Here is a 6,949-nt window from a genome sequence, read left to right as displayed (position 1 = left end):
AAAGCAAAAATGAACTATTGGGACTTCATCAAGATAAAAAGCTTTTGCACAGCGAAGGAAACAGTCAACAAAACTAAAAGGCAACCGACAGAATGGGAGAAGATATTTGCAAATGACATATCCGATAAAGGGCTAGTATCCAAGATCTATAAAGAACTTATCAAACTCAACACCCAAAAAAACCAAAAATCCAAATCAAGAAATGGGCAGAAGATATGGACAGACATTTCTCCAAAGAAGACATCCAGATGGCCAACAGACACACGAAAAAATGCTCAACATCACTTGGTATCAGGGAAATACAAATCAAAACTACAATGAGATACCACCTCATACCAGTCAGAATGGCTAAAATTAACAACTCAGGAAACAACAGATGTTGGTGAGGATGCAGAGAAAGGGGAACCCTCTCACACTGTTGGTGGGGATGCAAACTGGTGCAGCCACTCTGGAAAAGAGTATGGAGGTTCCCCAAAAAGTTAAAAATGGAGCTACCCTACAACCTAGCAATTGTACTACTCGGTATTTATCCAAAGGATACAAACATAGTGATTCGAAGGGGCACATGCACCCCAGTGTTTATAGCAGCAATGTCCACAATAGCCAAAACATGGAAAGAGCCCAGATGTCCATTGACAGATGAATGGATAAAGAAGATGTGGTATGTACTAGTGTGTTTGTATACAATGGAATATTACTCAGCCATCAAAAAGAATGTAATCTTGCCATTTGCAACGAGGTGGATGGAGCTAGAGGGTATTATGCTAAGCAAAATAAGTCAGAGAAATGATTTCACTCATATGTGGAACTTAAGAAACAAAATAGATGAACATTGGGGAAAGGAAGGAAAAATAAAGTACAATGAAAATTGAGAGGGAGGCAAACCATAAGAGACTCTGAACTCTAGGAAACAAACTGAGGGTTGCTGGAGGGGAGGTGGGTGGGTGAAGGGATAATTGGGTGATGGGCATTAAGGAGGGCACTTGATGTAATGAACACTCGGTGTTATATGCAACTAATGAAACACTAAATTCTACCTCTGAAGCTAATTAAATAAATAAATAAGAATCATACTCATGTATATTTACTTTTCCTAATTTCTTTCTTTTTAAGATTTTATTCATTTATTTGATAGAGAGCGAGAGAGCACAAGCAGGGAAAGTGGCAGCGGGAGAGGGAGAAGCAGACTCCCCGCTGAGCAGGGAGCCCAACACGGGCCTCCATCCCAGGACCCTGGGACCATGAGCTGAGATGAAGGTAGATGCTTAACCAACTGAGCCACCCAGGTGCCCTACTTTTTTAATTTCTTAAAGATATTAATATCTGTAGCTTCTCCCTAATAAAACTAGAAGTTCAGCACGTTCTTACGTTAATTTGGTCACCTGTCATCTCCATTATGTTAATATGGCCTATAATTTTAATTATGGATTTTGATGAATATATGTTCACTTTTTCTTCTCTTTAGTCCTGAAATTATTTTTATTTTACTTTTAAGGTATCATAAACTTAGCAAAGAAATTTGGTCATCCAAAGTTGCTATATTTCTAGAATTATCATTTGGATTTGTTTCTATTTTTATTTGAGTACTTCTTCTGTTCCAGTTTCAGTTTGTGTTCTTGTATAACAAACCCCCTAAGGCCTAGTTACCCAAAGGCCATTTTTATTATTCCCTCACATTTGAATAACAATTTAGCTAGATAAAAAGTCTAGGCTCAAAGTTCTTTTCCTCAATCTTTAAAAAAATAATAGCTCCATTGCTTCCTTGAGTCCAGAATACCATTCAAAAGTTGGATATCAATCTAAACTTGATGCTTTTATTGTTGATCTATTCTTTCTTGCTCATTTGTAGACTGATTGACTTTTTAAAAAAATCAGTACACTTTACTTTTTAGAGCAGTTTTCTCTAAAAATTGAGCAAAATGTACAGAGTTCTCATATATCCCAACATCCCCACTCACCCACCCACCAATATACATGCACACAGTTTCCCCTACTATTAATATCCTACAATAGTGTTGTGCATATGTTATAAATGATGAGGCAATATTGATACATTATTATTAACAAAAGTTCATAGTTTATATTAGGGTTCACTCTTGTCTTAAACATTCTATGGGTTTAGATATATTATCCACCATTACAGTACCATACAGAATAGTTTCACTGCCCTAAAAATCTCCTGTGCCCCACCTAATTCATCCCACCTTCCCTCTCCCCATTGCCATCATCATCACTGTCACCACGATTATCAGTATCATCATCCTCACCAGCATCGCCATCGTCATCATCACCATCATCACCATAAACATCATCTTCATCATTATTACCATCACCTACACAATTACGAACATCATCTGCATAATCAAAAGAATCTTCATAATAATCAAAACCATCATCTTTATCACCAGCAGCAGCAGATCATCATCATTATTCACATCATCATCTTCACCATCATTGCCATGATCATCAACATCATTGTCATCTTCATTATAACTATGGTCATCCTCATCATCATCACCCCTCACCATCATCTTCATTATCATTGTCACCTTCTGTTATGGACTAAATTATGCCCCCAAATTCATATGTTGAAGCTCTAACCCCTAATGTGACTGTATTTGGAGATAGGGCCTTGAGGAGGTAATGTTAAATGCAGTCATAAAGATAGGGCTCTATTCCTATTGGACTTGTGTCTTTACAAGAGGAGAAAGAGACAACAGAGCTCGCTGTTCTCTGCTCATACACAGAGAAAAGGTCATGTGAGAACATAATGAGAAGGTGTCCATCTGCAAGCTAAGAAGAGAGATCTCACCAGAAACCAACCCTACCAGCACTTTCATTTTAGACTACCAGTGTCCAGAACTGTTAGAAAATAAATTTCTGCTGTTTAAGCCACCCAGTCTGTGGTATTTTGTTATGGCAGCCCAGGCTGCCATCACAACCATCTTTGTCATCTAAAGAACCACAACTGTCACTTTCATCATCAGCACCATCACTATTTTTACCTTCACCATAATCATAATCACCACCATCATCAATCACCCTTAGCATCATCTTCATTATCACCAACATCATCGCTGAATTATGACCATATTTATCATCTATGTTTATACCATTTTCATCATCTTCTGTGTTACTACCATCTTCCACATCATCATTATCAATCACCATCATCTTCATAGTAATCATCATCACCATCCTTATCCTCGCCATTATCAGCAGTCATCATCATAATCAGCATTATCTTCATCTCCATAATTATCACCATCATCACCATTATCACCAATATCACCAAAATAATCATCATCATCACTATTATCATCATCACATCACCATCTTCATACTGCTCATAAAATTCGACATCATCAGATTCTTATCATCATTAAAATCATCAATATCATGATCTTTACCATAATCACCAACATTATTTTCCCCCTATTTCTCACCACCAATGGCTATCATCACCACCAATGTGTACATTGCCATCATTTCATCATCTTTACCATCATCCTCATTATCTTCACCATCCTTAGCATCATCACCAATAAAATCACTATCATCAACAACAGCATCATCTCTATCACTATGATTATCACCATGTCCACCACCACCATCATCTTCAACATCATTGCTATTATCATTGCTATTATCATTTCCATCACCATAACCTTAATCATCAATGTGATCACCATCATCCTCACCATTAACATTACCATCATCACTGCCATCATCATCTTCATCATCACCATTCTCATCACAATTATCAGCACTGTCACCATCATCTACAATATCTTCATCATCACCATCGTTGCCCTCATTACCAGCATAATGAACATGATCATTACCATCATCATCACTTTCACCATTTCCATATTCCTCACATAAGCATCACGATTATCTTCCTATTCAGCATTACCATCATTTTCATCATTTTTGCACTCATCCCCATCACCATAATAGAATCCAAATCATTATCTTTATCTCACCATCATCATCAGCTTTTTTATCTTCATCATCATCACCATCATCATCTTAATTATCATTTGCACTATCCTCATAACCATGACCATCACAATCATTGCTGTTATCATCGCAGTTGTCACAATTATCATCATCACCATCATCAACCTCATAATCATCATTATAATCATCATTTTTATTATTACCACCATCATTTTCAATGTCCTCATTATCATTAGCTTTACTATTACGAACATCATCATCATTTCATCATTACCACCATCTTTGTCTTCTTCATCATAGCCTTTATATTATTCATTATATTATCTTTACCATTAAAACCACAAGCATCATCATCTTTATCATGAACATGTCATCATCATTCATACTCTTCAATACCCTTATCATCACAATCATCATCTTCATCACCATCTCATGACCATCATAATGATAATTGTTATTACAATTACAATGGTTATTACAATTCTGTATATGTTATTACAATATACAGTACAACTGTTAATACAATTGTTATTACAATTACATCACCATCTCATGACCATCATAATGATAATTGTTATTACAATTACAATTGCTATCACAATTGTTATTACAGTACATCCACAATATCTCCATCACCACCATTATCACCATCATCTTCACGGCATCATCCTCATTCTCATCACTGTTCTCATCATTTTCATCACTACCATTGTCTTCAGCAGCTTTGCATTCATCATCACCATCATCATCACTATCCCACTATTTTCAGTCTTACCACCATAATCATCATCATCTTCATCATCATCATCATTCCTCGTCTTCTCTTCATCATCACCACTATCATCATCTTCATCATCATCATCACCATGATTATCACCATCATCTTAATTATTTCTATCATCATCATCACCATTACTATCATTACTCTCACCGTTATCAATATTTTCCTTGTCATTACAATTAACATTACCATCATCTTCATCTTCATCACCACCATCATCCTTTTTTACCCTTTTCATCAACATTATCATCACCATAATATCCATCATCCTCATGTATATTATCACCATCAGCAGCAGCATCTTCAGTATCATATTGCCACCATCATCACTTTTACAACAATTAACATTATCATTGTCAACCCTATCATTGTGATTGTCTCCATCATTTTCATATTCATCATCATCACCTTCATCATCACCATTATCACTCTCATCATTCTCACCAGCCTTGTCAGCATATTCATTAATATTCATCACAGACTGGGGTGCCTGGGTGGCTCAGTCTGCTGAGCGTCTGCCTTCGGCTCAGGTCATGATCCCAGGGTCCTGGGATCGAGCCCTGATTCAGGCTCCCTGCTCAGCGGGAAGCCTGCTTCTCCCTCTCCCTCTGCCACTCCCCTCCGCTCATGCTCTGTCTCTTGCTTCCTCTCTCTAAGAAAAAAAAAAATATTCATCACAGTCACTATTATTGCCAGCAGCAGCAGCAACTTCACTCTCTTCATCCCATCATAATCACCATCATAATCCTTACTATAATCTTTATCATTACCAGATATGCAGAAGATAAATCAATTACAGAGGAAAACTTGGCAGACAAAGGTACCAAAGTCAGCATAGTTCCATAGGTTAGTGGAACAACAATTTTTTCTTAGTTCTTTAAGATCTTGTACAAATTTATATATATTTATCAAATTTAATTTCCTTCTTCATTGGAAACACAGGAGTATAACATGGTAAGTGCCTTTTGAAAATTATCCTTTCTTTTATTCTAACTCTTTTATAATTGTTTTTATTCCTTCTAATTGAGCTCTTGACAAAGGATATTGTTTTATACATGGCTATGGGTTATCCCTTTGGTAAAATATTTTTATCAGTGCTAGAGTTTGGATATAACAGGTATCATTATTCCCTAAGGCTCAAAACAATGTATTGATTTGTTTCAACTTAGGATGCTTTCCTACAGTGCTCTGAGACTGAAACTCTACCATATCGCCTTTCTTTTGGTGGACACATAGTAATCATTTCTGATACTGCCTTCAGAGGAGCTCCACAGCCACTCCATCTGGAAAACAGAATATGGTAGCCTTTAAGTTGCACGGCTGGACTCTGACCAATTGGTGTACAGAAGAATCAGGAGAGGGGCGCCTGGGTGGCTCAGTTGTTAAGCGTCTGCCTTCAGCTCAGGTCATGGTCCCAGGGTCCTGGGATTGAGCCCCGCATCGGACTCCCTGCTCGGCGGGAAGCCCGCTTCTCCCTCTCCCTCTGCCCCTGCTCGTGTACCCTCTCGCTGTCTCTCTCTCTCTCTCTCTGTCAAAAAAAAAAAAAAAAATCAATCAGGAGAAAGTAAGAAAACATGTTCATCAGTCAGAGGACTTGTCAATGTGGGGACATGGATGAAATGGAACAAGTAAGAAAAGGTAAAGTGAAAAGGCTGATCCAACATACCAACATCCTATATTGATCTATCACCAAATAGAATGTGAGAAATTCCTGAGAAAAATGCAGAATAAGTAACACCAGTATCCCCAGTTCCCAACTCAGATTCCATAAATCTGTGCATTTTAAGCCATTTATCAAGTATTCCCTAGCTTTCTGGGCTTTCCTGTTTATGTCATTCCTGCATCCTCTAGACTCTCTTCCTATAATCCCCCTTCTAATATCCTGACTTCTGGCAATATTGACGTACATTTTCCCTTCTTCTTTTGTCCCTTTCATAGGTTGTCCAGAGTGAAAATTATTCCCTTTAGCAAATAGTTCTAACTGAGCAACTGACAAAGCAGTTTTTTCAATTTCTTCATTTTTTCTTTGTCTTCTCTGGAGTTTACCAAAATGGAGTAGCTGCACCTAAGATCTGAGTAATAATCTGCCCTTGCCTTCCCATAGCATTTTCCCTAGTATGAATTTAGAGAACAGCAAAGGGCCAAGACAAAGGTGGTTGGGATCAGGGGGTGAATTTGACCTGCCCTTAGATCCGGGCCTACAAA

The sequence above is a fragment of the Mirounga angustirostris genome, unplaced genomic scaffold (assembly GCF_029215605.1).
Source record: "Mirounga angustirostris isolate CCGP_5_RB_7025 unplaced genomic scaffold, mMirAng1.0.hap1 SCAF_11, whole genome shotgun sequence".
Lineage (NCBI taxonomy): Eukaryota > Metazoa > Chordata > Mammalia > Carnivora > Phocidae > Mirounga > Mirounga angustirostris.
Note: the sequence above shows the minus strand (reverse complement) of the source record.